Source organism: Primulina eburnea, chromosome 1 (assembly GCF_022965805.1).
Source record: "Primulina eburnea isolate SZY01 chromosome 1, ASM2296580v1, whole genome shotgun sequence".
NCBI classification, from domain to species: domain Eukaryota; kingdom Viridiplantae; phylum Streptophyta; class Magnoliopsida; order Lamiales; family Gesneriaceae; genus Primulina; species Primulina eburnea.
In genome coordinates, this window is record NC_133101.1 from 22,188,726 (window position 1) to 22,211,017 (window position 22,292).

Genomic DNA, 22,292 nt, shown 5'->3' on the forward strand with positions numbered 1-22,292 from the left:
TTGCGTGATTAAATGATAATATGACATGATTACATGAAATTTAAGGATTTTACACGAATATTCGATAATAGGCAGGGGAAAGGAGACCAGGGACGACCAAGACAAGGATGTGTATTTTTCATTAAATAATGGCAAGGCTTCCTAATACGAATAAAAATGATTTAATTTTCTTATAAATGTTAGAGTTCGAACTATTTTACGAGTCGAGCTCGATTTTTCTCGGGAATCCGGTTTTGAGAAAACAATGAGTTTTAAAAGATCAAAAATATTATTTTTGGGAAAATAATTTTATAAAATCATATGTTTAATTAAATAAGTGTTATTGGACCCAATTTAATTATTTAAAGTAGGCACAATTGCCCTTAAGCTTGCAAGACCAAAACTAAAGTCCATTAGCTTGTAATTAATTTATAAATAAGACTCTTAGGCTACCAAAACACCACAATTCATTCTTGATCCAGCCGAAAACACAGCACACACACACACACACACTTCATATTTTCGAAAATTAGAAGGAAAGAAAAGATAGGAGTCTTAGTCGTCTTGTCGTCCAGCGTCGCACCCTCGCCAACGATCGTCTATTCGAGCGTTATAAATGCAAAGAAACATTTTCTAAACTCTTTTAAACATCATACAAATCATAATATGCATGATTTAATTGTTTATACATGAAAAAATAGGTGTTCGACAATTTTACGGTAAAATGTTTATTTTAAAAAAACGTGATGTTTTTACGCAAATATGAAACACGTTATGATTTACAACGAGTACACTGCCAATAAATGATGAAATATGATTAAAACAGGACAATTTTAAAAGGGAAAAATAAGGCTGGAACCGTGGTGTGGGGACTCGGACGCTAATCATATTCTTAATCATCATTGGGACAATTTAATCCATTATAATAAACATGGTCTAAATTTTTTTTATATAAAATACGGAACGTAATGGAAATACTCTGATTTATACATCAAAAGTAAAGTACAAGTCTTGTACCATATACAATCATTTAAAATTAAGGTTCAACAACTACATATCAAGTGTTCAAACCCTATCTCGAATCAAAGTCCGTAGTCTCCACTCTAATCACGATCTCTCTTCATCTCCTCGACCCTGATCCCAATCCTGTCCCACCTGTTGCTATGCACACATACAAACACGACAACAGCCGGATAACTCCGGTGAGAATTATATTCCCAGTATAAATCAACGAAACATGCCATCGTATAATAAATACAAAAGCATGAAACATATATCAAAATCTGAAACACAATCAATATAAAACTGTCGATCATACTCGTGACTCAACGACTCAGACTAGACTCAATTCTAGTCTAGGGATCCCGATCTGAATAAGAACACAACGTTCTCCCATCTACTTTACCCCAGCTAGATGGTGGTACGTTCTTAGTCCCAGACTTTGGCTGTCTATATCGAAGATCTGCAATACAACAAAGACGCAAAATGACAACGGATATTATCCGTTTCCGTAGCTGCCAGAAAACCGTTGTAACTGACAGTTTTGTTGAAAGTGCGTTCAACGACAACGGTTTTTAACCGTTATCTTTTAGTCCAATGAAAATAGTTTTGCAACGGTTTTAAATAGTTGTCTTTTAGTACCAACGACAACATTTTTTCAACGGTTTTAAACCGTTGTACTTTAATACCATCCACAACATTTTTGAAACGGTTTTAAACCGTTGTCATTTAATACTAACGACAACAGTTTCGCAACGTTTAAAGACTGTTGTCTTTTAGCACGATTGACAACAATTTTGCAATTTTTTTAACCCGATGTAATTATTTATCAACGACAACAGTTTCGCCACGTTTGGGACTGTTGTTTTTTTAACACAATCCATAAGAGTTTTGCAACGCCTAAAAACCGTAGTGTTTTGTTGAATCTACAACAATTTAAAACCGTTCTTTAATTTTTCTTCACTTGAATTCAAAACTGTTGTCTTTAATGATTTTTTTCATTAGTTAAAAATTATTATATTAAAATGTTTTTTATTTACAATATATATAATACTAATTAAATAAAAAATAACAATCGAAAATAAAATATTTACCACGTTCAAACTGTGGCTATGTTATGTTCAAAATGCATCATCCAAAATATGCCAACGATTAACAAAAATTTTCAAATTTGAGTTTAGTACTGCAATTTACCTTGATACATGTTCGTCATGAATGTGGCAATGTGGCAGTAGAGTCCCACAATACCAAAATTTTCCAAACAGAAAATACGGATATACTGCAATTTTTTGTCATCATCGGCCTCGATCTCCTCAAACCTCATCCACATTTCTGCATAAAAACCTTCCCATGCCATTTCATCCATGGCATATAACTCACACATAGAAAGCCCATTAAAACCCGTGTAAGAGATGATATAGCAAGCAAAGACATGCACTAGAAATGCAGCTAACACAAATGGTGCTTAGAGACGATAATACATTGTTTTCCCATAATAAATATATCCCACACATTGGAATTTGAAAGCTAAGTGAATTTTGACATTGTATAAAACATATAAAATTAGTTAATGATATCAAATTGAACCCAGATTTTGCAGCCTAGCTTTGACAATATCCAATTGCGCTGCTCAAATAATCACAAAGACACTCCCAAAACTAGACTACATACAAAGAAAAAAATATTGACATGATTAATAGCACACTTACTTTTTGATGATGTCATTGCTTTTTGAATGGTTTTTCAAAAAAATATATTCACATGTTTCTGATATACAGCTTGTATGAAGAAACAAAATAGTTGTATAAAACTAAAGTTTCTGATATACAGTAACATTTATGTTCTAGGAAGCTAGAACTAATCTGAAACTAATATTCACAAGCTCTGTTTTGTCAACCTACCTAGAATTATTACCAAATATACAGTTCAAGATCATGAGCAGAATGTTCATATGATTTAGACAATTTACTATCATGACCAGAATATGTGCTCAGGGGCATCATTTACTGAAGAAAATAGAAAAATGATTGATTTGGGTGATTGTAACACAAAACACTTCATCAATACTTTGCATACCTATTCATAAATATAATCTTGTATGCATTTCGCCCACTCGGATCGCACTTCATCAATTTCCTCCTTAGAGTAATCTTTTTTCATGAACTGTGAACAAACACAGTGATAATATTAGCAAAAAAAATCAATAAAGACATTGAAAAATGAGAAATACACAATTATTTGTGAATATTGAGAATATGTCAAATATTACAATTGAAGATAGTGATTCCTTCTCACTGGTAGCATTTTTTTCAATCATTTCTCTCATAAATCTCATAACATAAAAATCACATTGTTTCGCATTTGATTGTCAAGGACCCTATGTTAAAAAAAAAAATATTAGTGATTCATACACAAATTGAAATAAACGTTAATTAATGACAAGTACACATGCATACCTTTACTACTTCCTATATAGCTTGTTTTTTCCTTTCCTTTCCTTGTTTGAATTAAACAATTTTACACTCCTTCATACGTCAGTAACAGTCAACATATGAGTGTTCTATTCACTAAACTAAATGTGACATAAAAAAAAATATTAACTTACATATCCACCACATATTTCCAGTCATCGTAACGGTTTCAATGACTAAGTGAATCCAATAAATAAACTGTAGAGCCCAAAATCAGTACACGTATAATCCATGCATTTATTTAAATTGTTAAATTATTTATTTAAGTTTAAAATGATTTTAACTGTGCATGACTTACGATTTTAATTATTTAAAAATATTATATGTTTATTTGATGCATGTTAAAATATTTTCTTGAGTGTCATATTTCAGACGAATATTTGGTGCGGGATCGGGAAAAGAAGCCGATGAAGATTTAGGCGATTTATGGAAAATGTGGCATTTTATTTCAAGTCGAGAAAATTGTTATTTTAAATAATTCATGAAGTTTTAAGCATTTTAAAGCCTAATTTAATTATTAGGTGATTTTAAGATTTTAAACTTTTAAAGCTTTGTCAATTGTGCATTTTATTTTAATTAGGGGAATTTTTGTAAAGTTAGTGTGGGAATTACATTTTTATTAACATCTTAATTATTAATTAAGCAGTTTCTTTCCCTAATTAATCTCCCTAACACACACACTTTACAACATACTCTCTCTCTCACACACACACAAACACACACGTTGCAGCACACACTCACACAAAACACTTGGTATTTTCATTTTTTTGAGAAGAAAACCAAGGGTTCTTGAGCCATTTCTTTTCAGCAGCCACCATCCCCTTCCTCTACGAATTCTCAGCAAATTTTCAGTCATTTATCTTCAAGAAATCTCGCAGGAAACGTCACCCAATCGTCCCCCGTATTCTACTACGCCGGTATTCACCATCCTCGAGCGTTTAGACGCAAAGACATGTATATTGTTTCGTTTTTGCTTCGCTCTTATCATACTATATGTTTTGATGTTTATTGTGTACAAAAATCCATGTATGATATGCAAAGTTTAAGCAAAAATGGTTTGATCGATTTTGAACCGATTTTTAGATCTTAAAAATCGAGTTTGCTATTTTTTGATTAATGTGCTTTTTTAGTTTATTTTCTGGAAAATCTTTCGACATATAAAACATATTACTTTTTAATACTTTCGATTTGACGGTAAATTCGTAATTTTTGGACAAAAAATCAAACGCCCGAGATTCGACGACTCTCCTCACTGTACCAAGACGGGTCTTTCCAGCGTGCTTATATGTCCTCACTCACACGCACCGTAGGAAACTTCCCAGGGGGTCACCCATCCCAAAATTGCCCTAAGTAAAGCACGCTTAACTTTAAAGTTCTTATGTGATGAGCTACCGAAAAGAAGATGCACCTTCTTAGTATGAGAAGTACATATCAAATCTTTTAAGCCCTCCTCAACTGCACAGTCCCATACCTGAACAGTTTTTGAATCCCTCTCCTTCCGGTGTAAGATTGGTTCATTCATGTTCCCTCCACCTAAAAGCCTGCCAGGAGCCGCTCATTGTCCGTGCAACCTCATAGCACCGGCGATCACCCCCGCCCTCTTCAGCCCCGGGCCTCACATGCCCACCAGCTTCCGCTTGGTTTGTCCCCGAACCACACCGTACTTGGAGAGGTCGGCTCTGATACCAACTAAAACGCCCCAGATTCAACGACTCTCCTCACTGTACCAAGACGAGTCTTTCCAGTGTGCTTATGTCCTCACTCACACGCATCCTAGGAAACTTCCCAAGGGGTCACCCATTCCAAAATTTCCCTAAGTCAAGAATGCTTAACTTTAGAGTTCTTATATGATGAGCTACCGAAAAGAAGACGCACCTTCTTAGTATGAGTAGTACATATCAAATCTTTTAAGCCCTCCTCAACTGAACAGTCCCATACATGAACAGTTTCGGAATCCCTCTCATTCCGGTGAAAGATTGGTTCATTCATGTTCTCTCCGCCTAGAAGCCTGCCAGGAGCCGCTCATTATCCGTGAAACCTCATAGCACCGGCGATCACCCCCTGCCCTCTTCAGCCCCGAGCCTCACAAGAAACGAGTGAGTTATGATTTTTCTCGTGTGACTGCTCAAATTGTGTTGTTATGAAAACGTGTTCTTGAGTATTGTTTGTATTTGTTGCGTTGTATTTTGTGCGTCGTTGTTTTGAGACTTTTGTGTGAGTTTGAATCATTTCCATAACGCCCTAGGATGGGTCTCATTGCATCGGTTCGAGTCGATAGGGCGTGGCTTAGAGTTTGCATCAAGATTGTTCATTTGGGGTCGAGTTTGCGCAGAGTTAGGGCCGAGCGCCGCACCGCCCGACTTTTTCGCAAGCCTAGCGCCGCAGTACTGCCCTTGTGGCGCCGCCACGGTAGAGCTACAGCACTGCTAGCACCGCAACTCTAGGCAGCGCCACAGCGCAGCAATGTCCAGCGCCTAGGCGATTGTCCATGCTTTTAAACCACTATTTTAGGTACATGTCTTCGATGTTTGGGAAACTGTTCACACTTCATATAGAGATTGTTTCGGGATTCGATGTCATGATTTAGTACGATGATTAAACGCGGTCAATTCCCGAGTGATTTAGAACTTCATAAGTCAATTTTTTATTTCGGTGGTGAGCACGACTATCACGTCTAAGTTATGGAAATTAAGTGCATGAAATTATGTTAGTATGTGCAGCAGTGGCCACAGGCGAGATCCAACGAATCCCTCAACGTCATATAAGTATGTTCAATGTGCAAAGAAAATGTTTATGTTTTGAGGTAGGCGAAATGTCTTGTGACCAACTATGAACGGGTTTGAAAGCCGGAGAACGTGTCTGAGGACCTCTCCACCCCAGTAAAGCATGACGGGGTTTAGATCAGGATTGGAAAGCAGTAAAGCATGACCAGGGACCAATCCACCCAGTAAAGCACGACCGGGGATCGCTTGTATGTGATAGTGGACATCCCTGCCAGCATAGTACTGTGGTTTAGTCTGATCAGGCGCATTTATGTATGGGTCACTTGATTTGAAACAAATATCTACGCAAAATGATGATGATTATGTATGTTCACGTATGTATGATGCAAGTATATTTATGAAAATGTTTTACGATATGATAACATATCTATGTTTATGTAAGTACGTTCAAGTTTAAGTATGTACGCTCTACTTTAAAATGAATGTGGTTTTATTGCGTATTATTTGTTATTCTCAATTTATATATGTTGAGTTTTTAGACTCACTAGACTTGATCGATGCAGGTGAGGACGAGTTTGAGAAGGCGAGAGGTGGGGACCAATGAGTCGGCTCGGACTGTGCGGAGGCTAAACCCGAGGACCGCCTATGTTTTCAAGAATTTTCAAGCATGTTAAATTAGTTACTCTGATTTTATGAAACTATTTCACGATATTTAAATGAGTACCTTTTTGGCAAACTTTGTTTGTAATCCTTTTTATTTCAAATATTTTAGATGAGCATTTTATTTTATCGCAATTTGAAAGTATATTATTTATTTAAGAAATTTTTTTTTCCACAAATGTTGAGTATGTTTAAAAGTACGGTACGTTACATAAATCATCTCCTTGTAAGGATCGATGACAGTGAGAATCCAATGGTAACTACGCACAGAACACATAATTAGTGCATAAAATTAAAAAAATTATTGAGAAAATAAATTAAATTTGATATTGTAATTTTGACTCACCCAACATTATGTGGCACCAAAACTAGTTGATTTCTTGATGCACCACTCAGTCATTCGGCCAAAACACTTGCTCTTTCATTCAAGTGTTCGATTTTACCGTTTTTGTCAAGTTTGGTCACATATGGCATGTATGGGATCGTATGTGGATTCACAAATCTAAACTTGTCGGTCTTTTTATCTTTTTTCATCTTTTTATAAAGATGCCGACAATTTCAAACAAAATAATGTGAATATGCTGAATTAATTACGTTTATACAGTTTAATTGGTAAACAAACAAAAGAAGAAGACTTACCACATGTACACAACTATACAATTGGCAGATATTTGATCCAAATTATAGAAATGAATGATTTCTTCAAGGTGCACAAGTAGTTCGTAATCCTCGTCAAAGAAATCATGATCAAAAAGCAGTGATAGATTTTGTTCATCTTCTAGAGCAAGTTTACAATAATAATACAATAGATGTAAAGATCTTGGCACACTTGATGACAAACCAATGTTATTTTTGTGGTTGACATTTTTCTTCCTTTGAAGCTTCTAAACATTGCAAATGTACACATGTTAGCTGCAATATTGAATTCTTTACGCTAATTTAAATTCAAATATAATATGACATTTACCTCATCTTGCATTACTACCAAGTGTGCTGGCCAAGCTACATGTGTTCTTAGATCATCACCAATAGTATCACATTCATTTGGAATTGGGAATGGCAAATGTGATAATTTGTCCATAGCAATATCAATGAATATGTGCATGCAACTCATGTGTGATGGAACACCATGAAGTAATTTATTAGCTGCATTGACATGGAAAATTGTACCATAGGCAACAATATTGGTCCTAGATTCCAATGCCAATGCAACCGGCTTACCCTAGAAGACAAATAATCATGTTATAAATTGATACAAATCATAGTCATGGACAATTGCAATAATCAGCTACCATTTTCATTGCTCAAAGCTAATACAACTAGAATTTAGCCAGATTAAATCCTAATAAAATACTGCAAAGTAATATAACCAAAATTAATATTTTCCTGCAAAAAATCAGCATTGCTCAAAGCTTTCACGTCATCATCATTCGAAGTTGCATAGTTCGAGACACTCTTTGATTTTATTGTCACTCGTGGGATGCAACTTTCTGAGCAAATACCTTTTTCTTCAATCTCAAAGTTGCTTGCACCTTTTTTGAACATTTCTTCAAGTCTCAGTATGCATGCATCTTGAACTGATATGCGTGCATTTTGTTCTGTGATGCGTGCATCTTGTTCTAAGAATAATATCTTCGCCTCCATCAACTCCTTTTTTATAATTAAAGATTATATGGTCATCAACAAAAGGAACCTTCCATATTCTAACAATATTAAAGTAGATGCTTGGAGTGATATGACCTCCAACACCTCTCACACGACCAACATGTTCATGTGAATCTAGTGCTTTCGTAAGGACATCATTTTTTCCCTCTTCAAATTGCAACATACCCTCGAGTTTTTGTTGCACATAATCATCATGTCAAGCACAAAAAAAACAAGATAATTACTAAAACAGTTATAGTGAATAAAAATTATTCATTTTCATGTATAGTTTGCTTCCAATATTTTCTATTGCCGATTTCAACTCATCGCCTTTATATTGACCCTTCTTATTGACCTGTCCTTTCTTCCACATAACTTCTCGATTTATCTCATCATCGTCACATAACTCATTTGACTAGAAACAATATGTATGATATCAACAAATTTATAAATCACATAGCATGGATTCAGTAAACTTTCTGAATTAACTCCCTTTCTCTGCCTTATTTGTTATGCAAACTTTATCAATAATTTCAAAGTAAAACAATAAGAGTTTCTTAACAGTGTGGTCGTCTGAACGCAGAAAATATCGAACAATAGTGATAAACATCCGAGGTAGGAATTCACCATTAAGTAACAACATTATAGCTTTTTTCATTGCATCAATTTTCGTATACAAGTCACTACTTATCTGCCTACGAACAATATGTATGATATTAATATTTAGGCAGATTTATTAAAACATACTTACTATTTTGTCGGCAAATCGTGCATATCCTTTGCGAAACATACAATGAAGATATAGGTTTTTCTTTCTTCTCTTCTTTTGTTCATCACTTACTTTCTAGTTAATTGAACATTGCCCACATATATCGGATTTCAATAGAAATAATTTTTTATGATCTACTTATTTGAGAATAAAAAATTAAGAATCTTACCATGAAGTCATCAGATAAGCGACTGATTACAAATGAACTCCAATCATCTCGTGTAATACGAAACCTAGTAGGTGGTACTTTCAAATCCTTAGTTTTATCCTGCTTGCTAAGAATGAACTTTTGATTGAGAAAATCTTTATACTGTCGCCACTTGTTATTTGCAGAGTTCAGACATCCCTTCTTCCAGCTTTGATCAATATTGTACGTCAGCTGTAGAAGTCATATTAACCCATAATATTAAACTTATCATAACCATAAGAAAACTAATTAAAATAGTCAAAACATTATAACTTACATTAACCGATTCCCATATTAATTCTTTTACATCATTTGGAATCTTCTTCCAAGTCTGATAACTTATCTTTACCTTTTCTCGAACAAGAACTCCAATATAACTTTGCATCTCACCTGCAAATTCTCCTACTGGCTATCCCAATTTATTGAACCTTTCATCCTTTCTAATTCCATAAACCCTTTTCCTAAAAAGCCTATCCAAACGTGTACGACCTCTAGATGATCTTGTTGTTTCGGTCTCTGTAGATTCCAAAACTGTTTAGCCCCCACAACTATTGTCAATGGAAAAATATACAGTATTTTGTTTAGGCTTCTCATTCTTTGATATCCTGCAAGAATTACAATTTGTTAGACAATCACAAAAATGTACTATGCAATGCATGTCATAAAAAAATTAGTATTCACTTCTTTATTTTTCTTTCTACATTAAAATGTAATATGCAGAACAGTAAGGAATGTAACCTATTATGCTGGTTCAAGTCATTTAGGATTGCAATTAATTATTTTCAACCCAATACCCATCACAATCTTTACGAATGCATGGCGGTTAATTTTCATCTATTCCATCAATATCCACTGATATAAACCCTCGTGTAAAATATTGGTAGTGGGTTACAGCATTTTCCAATTCATCACCATTCATGTATTCAATGTACTCTCTAGTGGGACTTGCAAGTACAACATGCCATGCATGATCTTAAGGATCTTCAATGTAAAACACCTGCTTTGTTTGACTGCCCAAGATAAAAGAGTCAGACTTGAATACAATTCTCTTCAGGTTTACCAACGGGAAACCAAGATCATCGAATTTAATATCGTTAATATCCTTATGTCTGACACAACTGGATTTTTATCCTTTGCACTAGCAACTTGCATTGTCTTTGCTGCTAAGCTTACTCTGGAATTTTTCACAACTCGTATATCATCTCGCTCTTTTCTATGATAAGTTACCGCATCAATCAAATAACTAGAGTACTTTACACTTGTTTTCTAGGTCCGCGTGCTACCCACTTCAATCTTTCTGAAATTTCACGAGTGGAATTTCCAACTGCACTGGCAACCTACATTTCATAAAATGCTAAAATTTATCCCAAAATTTTAAAAAACCCCATAATACTGATATTTAGACAGCTTACACTATCACATAACCGGTTAATAAAGGTCTGGTTATGCTCATCTTGTAACCACCTTTTGGACTTAGCCTTATGAGGAAATTTTGCATCCGAAAATGTCATCTGTTCCCTGATGAAATGATTAAGGATAAGTTAACCAATTGAATGTAAAAAATAAAAATTGCAAGAGAGTATTACTAAGTCAAAGAAGTTACTCGATATAAGGATCAACTTCAACATCATTTTCCAGATAACGATGTGCTTGATTAAACTCATCATCACTAGTGTAGTGCATTACTGAACCAGACAGAGGCTTAGTGAGTTGTACTCTCCGATGCATTGATGGGATACCAATTGTATCTACACTAGACATGTAGTCCGAGCAAAATTTCACAGCCTCTTCAGCAATATAACGTTCGGATATACACCCTTCAGGCCGATTGCGATTTCGCACATAGCCTTTCAATATCTTCATGAATCTTTCAAATGGATACATATGCCTAAACCAAACCGGTTCACACAATTTTATCTCGTGCACAAGATGAACAGAAAATTGAATCATTATATCAAAAAAATATGGGGGAAAATATTTCTCTAGTAAACACAATATCATCACAATATCTCTTTGCATCTCATCCGATTTTGAGACATCTATCACTTTATTGTATAACACATTGAAGAAACCACACAACAGTAAGGCTTGAGATTTATTACTCTTCATTGATGTGATATTCGAAGATATGAGAATGCATGACATGTAATGAGAGGTACTAGATTTATTAGTACTCATTGACGTGAGATTCGAAGATATGAGTACGCATGACATGAAATGAGAGGCACTAAGTGAGATGAGATTATGGAATATGGCAAGGAATGAAGACCGCACCCGCGCTAAGGAAGCTATCGCACCCGCGGTTGATGGACAGAGAGTTGGGACATTTTAACAGTAGCCACACCGCACCCGCGGTGCCAGAAAGAATGCACTCGTGGTGCAGCTACAGTAGGGTCACCGCACCTGCGGTAAGAACAGGACCGCACCCGCGGTCGACGTTTATGAAAAATTTAAAAGACCTACCGAGAGCTTAGCGCACCCGCGGTCCGGAAAAAGCGCACCCGCGGTGCTTTGTGCGAGAAATCCACCATTGCTTCTTAAGTTGACACATGACAGGGTATATATAAGCTTAATGCTGATTCATTTCTTCTTCATTTTCATTAGAGGGAACCAAGAGAGATAGTAGAAAGGTGGAAAGTTCTTTCATCGTAAAAGCCAAATTGTGTAACATCCAACCATCCAAACTTTAATCCGATTTCAGTTTTGAGCTCCTCTCTTCAAGGGCTATCAAAGGATGTAAGTTTGGTTATGTTTCAGTATGTTTTGAAGTTTACATGTTGGGGAAATTCTGTTATGCTTATAATCATATGTTCTTGAGATTATGGACATCGTAAAAACGTAAACGGATCGAGAAAATGATGGCACATGATATTGTTACGATTTTCAGTACATATATGTGTATGAGATTGTGCAGATTCTGAAACTATGATGGAGTATGTGTTGAGGATTATGTGGATTATTATTGAGTAAAGATAATTGAGTTGATTTATATCAAGAACTACACTGTTATGCCGTCGAGATTATACTGTGATTGAATAATGAGCTGTATCTTGATAGAGTACATCTGTACATTGCCATTTCAGATTGAATTGACAGACTTGATAATCGACTTCGAGATCTCGATTGATTCCAACGACAAGAAAGGTATAATTCATGTGAATTCGGGGAGATACAACTCGAATTAGAATTGATTCGAGTTTCCCTAAATCACATACTAGTTGTTGTTTATATTGTGTTATGTAAATGCTTTGTTTATAGATTTATATTCAAGCATTTAAGATAGGAGATTCATTGGCAGATTTGCCAAACTTCTAGATGTTCGGTGGTATCGACGCATAGGAGCAGACTTCCTCCGATTGTAGACATTCGATACAGACAGGACCAAATTCTAGGAATAAGACTTATCGTTACCCCGATTGGGAGGGTAGGTGACAGACATTGACGTCTTATTCATACCGAGATCCCTAGAGTTAGAGTTCAGTCGAGCCAAGACATGATTTGATTTGAATTGCATACTTATACTGATTGGTTTCATAGACTATGGAACTTATTGCTCTTGATGTTATTCATGATAGTATGCTTCATGATTTGAATTTTTTATATGCATGTATACCATGTTTTATACTGGGATTTGTTCTCACCGGAGTTTCCGGCTGTTGTTATGTCTGTATGTGTGCATAACAACAGGTGGGGCAGGATCTGGGTCACGACAGAGATGAGATCGAGATAACGTGGTGACTTCGGGCGCAGAAGATCACTAGCGGTTTTATATTAGACTTGTACTACTTGTAGATTGTAGTTTGTATTAAACACTAGTTTGTATGAATGTACTAGAACAAGACATGTATTTATGTTTGTTGAAATAAAATATAGAACTATCTTGTGCTTGAGTTATATGCATTTGAATTAATGTTAAAAAGCAAAATTTTGACCCGTATTTTTGAATAAAGATCCGATTAATCCCGAAAAGAACTGAGTTAGAGCCCGGGTCCCCACAACAACCGAGTGATAGTATCTCTAACATGTTTAGGCAGGACACCACGTATGGCCACTGGAAGCTATTGTTGCATCAAAGTGTGATATTTGTGTGACTTAAAGCCAACAAGTTTGAAGTCCTTCATCGACACGAGGTTTTTTATATTAGATGAGTAACCCGTAGGGACCTTTATTCAAAACAGAGAATTGAAAAATTTTATTTTCTTAGACTTGATTAGTGTATAATAGGCTGTTGGCAAATACATTCTTTTCTCCCCCATCTTTGGTATCAAATTAGTCCTCAAATTCATCTCCATAAGGTCTAGTCTTGCTGAAACTCCATTCTTTGTTTTTCCTAGAATGTCAAGTAATGTACAGATGAGACTTTCACATTTTTTCCAATATCCATCACATCAAGAAAATTTTGTAAATGTAGATGTTTCCAATACTCAAGTTCAAAGAATATAGATTTCTTTTTCCAACATGAGTTTTCATCAACTACCTTCAACTGAAGCTTCCCACTCATTTTTCCCAGAAAATAATTATTCTTTCAAATCTTTCTAAAACTTCATGCCCAGTTAATGGTTTTAGTGCGAGTTTAAACTCTTGGTTCCCATTAAATGCTTTCTTTTGCCTTCGATACAGATGACTTGTAGGAAGAAACCTTCTATGGCCTGTATACACAATTTTTCTACTATGCTTCAACCTCGTCGAATATGTTTCTTCGCCACATATTGGACATGCATGATATCCTTTCACAATACAACCTGACATGTTCTCATATGCATGAAAATCATTGATCATCCATAGTAACACGGCTCTAAAAGAGAAAATTTCTTTTCGATATGCATCATATGTATCAACACCTATATCCCATAAAAATTTTAAGTCATCAATTAGAGGTGCTAAGTAGACATCAATATCATTTCCCGGTTGTTTGGGACCAGAAATCAACAAACTGAGCATCATAATTTTTCTCTTCATACACAAACTTGGAAGAAGGTTGTAAGTGATAATCACAATTGGCCAACAACTATATGCAGAACTCATCAAACTATGTGCATTGATGTCGTCTGCTGATATGGACAATCTTAGATTTATGGGCTCGGAAGAAAAATTTGGCAAGTTGTGATCCACTACTTTCCAAGAGGGTGCATCACACAAGTATCCATAACGAATTCTTATATCAGCATGCCAAGTTAATTCCTTAGATATCACCTTCTTCTGAAACAATCTTTGAAATCTGGGAATATGTGGGAAGTACCAAAGGACCTTTGCAGGAACTCCTCCATTTATCATATAATTTTTACCCAACTTCCACCTTGACATCCCCCAAATAGGGCAACTGGTAAAATCCTCATACTCCTTCCGGTATAAGATACAATCATTAGGACAAGCATGAATTTTCACATAATCCATCCCTAAAGCACATAAGCTTTTCTTTACATCATACAAAGATAAGGCAATTAATTGTCATCTGGAAGCATTTGCCCAAACAAACTAAGTAAATCAGTGAAACTTTATCACTCCAACTATATATTTTGCCTTCAAGTTATATAATTTCACAAGTGCAGATAACTTTGTAAATTTTAACACATCCAAGATATAAAGGTTTCTCAACATCTTCAATTAGCTTATGGAATTGGTTTGGATTCTCAGCATAACTATCATATGCATCATGTACCATACTTATAGGTTCCTCGGTAAAATATTTGCGTTCATTTTGCCCTATTCTATCACTATCATTCATTGATTTCCCGAACTTAGATCTTTCGCCATGACGAATCCATGTATGATATGTTAAATCTATACCATTACAACACAAATGAGCCCTTATAATGTCAATATCTTTCGTCTTTAGATTATCACATCTTGCACATGGGCAAGGCAATGCATTCGGATTATCAGCGTTTCGCAATGCAAACTGCAAGAAATACTCCACCCCAACCTCATATTCATGTGAAAACCTATTATTTGACATCCAATCTTTGTCCATTATACGTACAAGTAACCAACCAACAATGAGTCAAATCCTTCAAAACAGTTGTAAAAATACTGCTAGGTTGGTGTTCAAAATAGTTGTAAACAACAAAATTAGATATCAATGTCGTGATGAATCTATCAACGATGGTTGTGTTACATAGCTTTATTTGCTGTATTTTTGTGGTTATGACTTTATCAACAATGACATTATTTTAATTCGTAAATATGAATAAACATACCTACAAGAAACCGCCGCCGCAGTTCTTTTCCCGACTGTAAACTTGAAAGTAAGCAAATTTCCTACCCTACTGTCACCTTCAATTTTGTACACATAAAGCATGAAAAATTCATATCAGGCCCATCACGTGACACAAATACACTTGAAAAACAACAATAACAAATGAATTACCGCTAAAATCTGCATCAAAGAAGCTTGCTCCTAATAGCTTGCCACCTTTGAAATTGGTCTGTCGCAGTAAATACTAGTCAAAATAACTGCAATCAAACAGTAAAAACTATTCAAATTACCAACTTGGTTTAATCAACTTCCTCAACAATTAAAGATCCTATGGCTGATTACATTATGGGGTTATTTACCAAATTCAACATTGACAAGTTAAGGAACACTTAAAGAAGAAGTGAGAAGTAAATGATTAAATGAATTGTCCTGTGATTGAAGTTTCTTGTTTTGAAACCAGAAGGCATTGTTATCCGCTTTCAGTGCTACAAATTGGCTTTTTAAGACATCATAGTCCTTCTCCAATGGCTTAGTCTTCCAACGGTTCCTCCTCTTCCCGAACCATACGAACCCATCACAGAGCCAGCCCCCAATTTCTGGAATTTCGGTCTCTATTACTTCACAATATGAACCAACACAGTAATGATATATGTTCCTAACAGTGAAGGTTCAGAGATATGGGAAAAGGATATGAGCTTCTGCAATATAGTTAGTCGAAAAATCTCATGAAATATACAGATGTTTAATACAATGAAAAACCCAAAAAATCGAAGCACAACCTCAACTAAACACAAAACTCCCAAGAAATCGAAGAAAAAACTCACCTAAAACTTTTTTTCCTTTTGTTAAAGTTGGTTCGGGTTGGTGACGTCTTTGTCTAGCTAAGAGGGGTGGTCGGAGCTACGTTTACAGGAGGCATGGCGAAGAGATGGTGAGAGAGATGAACGACGAGGGAATGAAGCAATTAGGTTTTTCTTTTTCTTCGTTGAACACATCAGCAGTAGGTTTATATTCACACCAATAATTGAGCTTAATTAAGTCTCTCTTTTAATCTGATCTTGATAATTTAAAAACATAATACTATTTAAATTTCAAATGTATTTGATACCATTTTAATATTTGATATTATAAAATACACACTTTAGTATATTTTAGATTTTTTTAGATATAAATAATTATTTTAATTTAACATATCAATAATAATTTTAAAATCACAAAATTAACAGATAATTAATCACAATTATATATAGAGCTATCAAACGGGCCAATCCAAGACGAGACGGGTCAGCCCGCAAAAAATCAGTCATTTGAAGGGGTAAGGTGGGCCGGCCCAAAATCCTGACATGATGGAAATCTTCAACCCAACCCAACCCAAACCCAACCCAAGGTGAATTGTGGCTCAGACGAGACAACATGCAGATCAGACTAAAAAAAATAAAACAAAAAAATAAAATAATAAACCCTTATAATATATCTAAATTTTCATTTCACAAATAAACATTTATGGAAAAAAATTATCAATAAAATTTTTAATTATTGATTTCATACTTGTATATTTTATACAAAGTAATTAATACAAAAATATTAAAAAAATTCATTAAAAAAAACTTATTATCATATATAAAAAATACAAAAAAATTTAATTTTTCCAGGTCCACGGACCGCTTGGGTTGGGCCGCCTACTCCCGCGCAGTTGACCAACCTAGGCCCGTCTTTTTTGGGTTGAAATTTTTTTAACCCAACTCACTTAAATTATGTGGCGGAGTGGGCTGACTCCACGAGCACAATCTATATTGACGGTTCTAACTAAATATGTATTTAATAATATATATTTTAACAAAATTTTAAATCGCTAATCAACAACGGCTATATAACATCGTTTTTTTTTTCCAAACAAGCATGCTAATTAACAACGGTTCACTAAAAACATTGTCGTTTCTCCAAAAAAACACACTAATCAACAACAGTTAGCTAAAACTATTGTTGTTTTCCACTAATCAACAACGGTTTTCTAACATCGTTGTTCTTTTCCAAAAAAATACGCTAATCAATAACGGTTAGCCAAAACCGTTGTTGCTTGTCCAAAAAACACACTAATCCACAACGGTTTTCCAAAACCGTTAAAGTCTGTCTAAAAAAACATGCTAATAGACAACTGTATATAAAACCGTTGTTTTTTAAATAATAAGACAACGGTTTCTGAAAACCCGTTGTTGTAACTATGAAAAAACATGCAAAACTACAATATTTTCTCATCTACCGTTGTCGTAGCTTCGAAAAAACCGCTAATACACAACGGTTTTTGTTAAAACCTTTGCTAAAATATAAATTACAACGATTTTCCAATAAAATCGTTGTTTGACAGTTGTTGAATAAAAAATTTGTTGTAGTGAGCAAAGCTTAAAGACAAAATGTTCCAGAACAGCTGTCGGAAAAGTCGAGAAACAAAGTTCAAGGAACACTTTCAAGCTACAACAATCACCTGTGATGAGTCTTGGTGTACGGTCTCAATGCCTATAGAAATACAAGACTAAGATAATCAACAATAGAGAAGTGTGGAAAAAGAAAGGGCAAGCTTATTGTTTATCAGCTTACAAGAAGAAATCAGCCGAGAGGGAGTACTCAAGTCATATCATCTTATTTTAGAAGCTCATTTCCCTCAGTGTGTGTGAGAACACCTTCCCGGTATATTCATTGTTCATTTGTCACACATACGCAAACACACCAACAGTCAAATACATTCTTGCACAAAGTCAATAAACTTGTTTATTTGGTCTTTGACACACAGACGTTAAACAAGTGTTGGCTGAAAGGTGCTGCCTTCAGTTTAGACTAGGAGTTCAGTTAGGCAGTAAAGTAAGTCTTAAGAGGTGTAGGATTTGTACAAGGGTTTGTATAAATCTAAGTCTTCTAGTGGAACCTACCCAAGGTGGTGGAAAGGGTGACGTAGGGGAAGTTGAATTCTCCAAACATACATAAACATATCTTGTGTACCTAACTGGTTAACTATTGTTTTCAAACTGATTTGATCAGTTCGAAGTATTATCAGTTCAGTTCTCACTATAACTGAATAGATATATTCCAGAACCGATCCTTTGTTTTTCAGTTATTTAGTTTACATAAGTTAAAAGGATTTCAAATAACAGCTTTCTTCACGAAGGATTACTTCGAGTATTTTCTGCTTTGTGTTTAACCAAACTCGATTTAATTCATCGGTGTTAACATCCTTAGAACACGAGCTATTGCAGCTACTGGAGAATATTGTGTTTGCAGCACCATGAAGGTTTCCAACACACGATCCTTCAATATTAATGGTTTAGGGTTACACCTAGTAATATGTTCACAACTTCATTTGATTCAGAACAACATTTGTTCTTATTCAGGGTCACCCTTATTAGCCCAGTCTTTTTATAAATCATATGATCAAGAATGTCAGAACTCAAGTCTAATTGCACCCACCTGATCATGGTAAGAGCGTCTAGAAGCATTGTCACATGATCTCCTATATATCACTTATAGTGCATGTAAGAACCTTAAATTATGGTTAGCATACAGTACTGTTTCTTAAAATTATGTATCCCGATCGAATCTGAAACCATTGGTATATCGAGAGCTGCAAATTAATTTGATAATGATGAGATTTATCATTGAGTAATAAAAGTGACATGGTTTGTGCAACTGAGGAAACACCTTTCCAAAATGCAGGTCATACTCTGACCAGAGATTTCTTTACCCAACTTCCGCCTTGACATCCCGCAAATAGGACAACTGGTAAAATCCTCATACTCCTTCCGGTATAAGATACAATCATTAGGACAAGCATGGATTTTCACATAATCCATCCCTATAGCACATAAGCTTTTCTTTGCATCATACAAAGATAAGGCAATTCATTGTCATCTGAAAGCATTTGCCCAAACAAACTAAGTAAATCAGTGAAACTTTTATCACTCCAACTATATTTTGACTTCAAATTATATAATTTCACAAGTGCAGATAACTTTGTAAATTTTAACACATCCAGGATATAAAGGTTTCTCGGCATCTTCAAGTAGCTTATGGAATTGGTTTGGATTCTCAGCATAACTATCGTATGCATCATGTACCTTACTTATAAGTTCCTCGGTAAAATATTTGTGTTCATCTTGCTCTACTCGATCACTATCACTCATTGAGTTCTCGAACTTTGATCTTTCGCCATGCCAAATCCATGTATGATATGTTAAATCTATACCATTACAACACAAATGAGCCCTTATAGTGTCAATATCTTTCGTCTTTAGATTACCACATTTTGCACATGGGCAAGGCATTGCATTCGGATTGTAAACGTTTCGCGATGCAAACTGCAAGAAATACTCATCCCCAACCTCATATTCATGTGACAACCTATTCTTTGACATCCAATCTTTGTCCATTATAGGTACAACTAACCAACCAACAATGAGTCAAATCCTTCAAAACAGTTGTAAAAATACTGCTAGGTTGGTGTTCAAAATAGTTGTAAACAACAAATTAGACATCAATGTCATGATAAATCTATCAACAATGGTTGTGTTACATAGCTTAATTTGCTGTGTTTTTGTGGCGCTGACATTATCAACAATGACATTATTTTAATTTGTAAATATGCATAAAAATACCTACAAGAAACCGCCGCCGCAGCTTTTTTACCGACTGTAAACTTGAAATGAAGCAAATTTCCTACCCTACTGTCACCTTCAATTTTGTGCACATAAAACATGAAAAATTCATATCAGGCCCATCACGTGACACAACTACACTTGAAAAACAACCATAACAAATGAATTATCACTAAAATCCGCATCAAAGAAGCTTGCTCCTGGTAGCTTTGCACCTTTGAAATTGGTCTGTCATAGTAAATACTAGTCAAAATAACTGCAGTCAAACAATAAAAACTATTCAAATTACCAACTTGGTTTAATCAACTTGCTCAACAATTAAAGATCCTATGGCTGATTAAATTATGGGTTTATTTACCAAATTCAACATTGACAAGTTAAAGAACACTTAAAGAAGAAGTCAAAATTAAATGATTAAATGAATTGTCATGTGATTGAAGTTTCTTGTTTTGAAACTAGAAGGCATTGTTATCCGATTTCAGTGCTTCAAATTGGCTTTTCAAGACATCATAGTCCTTCTCCAATGGCTTAGTCTTCCAACGGTTCCTCCTCTTCACGAACCATGCGAACCCTTCACAGAGCCAGCCCCCAATTTCTGGAATTTTGGTCTCTATTACTTCACAATCTGAACCAACACAGTAATGATATATGTTCCTAACAGTGAAGGTTCAGAGACATGGAAAAAGGATATGAGCTTCTACAATATAGTTTATCGTGATCAGATGAAATATACAGAGGTTTAATACAATGAAAAACCCAAAAAATCGAAGCAAAACCTCAACTAAACACAAAACTCCCAGAAATCGAATTACAAACTCACCTAAAATTTGTTGGAATCGCGCTTGCTAAATTCGGGATTTCTTTCCTTCTGTTAAATTTGCTTCGGGTTGGTGACTTATTCGTCTAGATGAGAGGGGTGGTCGGAGCTACAATTACAGGAGGCACAGTGAAGAGAGAGATGAACGACGAGGGAATGAAGCAATTAGATTTTTTTCCTTTTCTTCGTTGAACACATCGGCTGTAGGTTTATATTCACACAAATAATTGAGCTTAAATAAGTCTCTCATTTAATCTGATCATGATAATTTAAAAACATAATACTTTTTAAATTTCAAATGTATTTGTTATCATTTTAACATTTGATATTATAAAATACACACTTTAATATATTTTAATTTTTTAGATATAATTAATAATTTTAATCTAACATATCAATAATAATTTTAAAATCACAAAATTAACAGATAACTATAAAATTATATATAGAGCTATCAAACGGGCCAATCCAAGACGAGACGGGTCAGCCTGCAAAAAACCAGTCATTTGGCGGTGTACGGTGGGTCGGCCCACAATCCTGACTGGATGGAAATCTTAAAGCAAAACTATAAGGCCCGAGATTATATCATTTTAATCCGAGATTATTTAATTTACGAATTTTGGAATGATAAATTAGATTCCACGGTTTTTGTAATTAATTAGGATTGAAATAGAATTAAAAAGAGTTGTGAGGACCAAATTGCAAATAGTGAAGATTTCAGGGGCTAAAGAGCAATTAGCACTTGAGTGGACACTTGTCACATCATGCATGCCTAATATATATAGATATTCACTTTCCTTCAGCAAGAACCGAGCCCAATTCTCCGAGAAATCCCTTCAACTTTAGTTTGTTGTGATTTGTGATTTCGTGTGATCCGTATATCAGAAATTAAATCCGGACACAGTACTGTACTCCTCTCGTCGACAGCTACAACTGGACGTAAGTTTTATTGAGTTCTGTTATCATTTGAAATTATGATATTGGACAAATTATTATTTGATCATTTTTATGTGTTTTGGGAATAATACACATCATATAATCGAAACCGGATTGAAGAACGGATTGATTATGGAATTGTTATGATTTTCTGATTATATTGATTGAGATTGGACAGATTTGAATTATGGAGTGATTACAAATTGTAGCAGATATGAGTTATGATTTGTAATTGATATATGTTGATATTGTATTGACGGGGATATCG

General features: G+C 34.9%; 2 long non-coding RNA genes across 4 annotated transcripts; both read right to left on the minus strand.

Moving 5' to 3' along the window:
* Positions 1 to 999: 999 nt before the first annotated feature.
* LOC140811825 (uncharacterized) lies at positions 1,000 to 3,323 on the minus strand. Its single transcript, XR_012113545.1, has 4 exons — positions 3,248 to 3,323; positions 3,055 to 3,141; positions 2,173 to 2,310; positions 1,000 to 1,134 (listed from the first exon to the last, which is right to left on the minus strand). It is a non-coding gene; the product is annotated as an uncharacterized lncRNA (long non-coding RNA).
* Positions 3,324 to 6,969: 3,646 nt separating this feature from the next.
* LOC140829338 (uncharacterized) lies at positions 6,970 to 16,451 on the minus strand. 3 transcript variants are annotated; one of them, XR_012117445.1, is made up of 6 exons: positions 15,800 to 16,451; positions 15,630 to 15,705; positions 9,710 to 10,037; positions 9,415 to 9,624; positions 7,179 to 8,891; positions 7,044 to 7,092 (listed from the first exon to the last, which is right to left on the minus strand). It is a non-coding gene; the product is annotated as an uncharacterized lncRNA (long non-coding RNA). The 3 variants fall into 3 exon arrangements; XR_012117442.1 differs by having other exon boundaries at positions 6,970 to 8,891; XR_012117443.1 differs by lacking the exon at positions 15,630 to 15,705 and having other exon boundaries at positions 6,970 to 8,891.
* Positions 16,452 to 22,292: the final 5,841 nt, after the last annotated feature.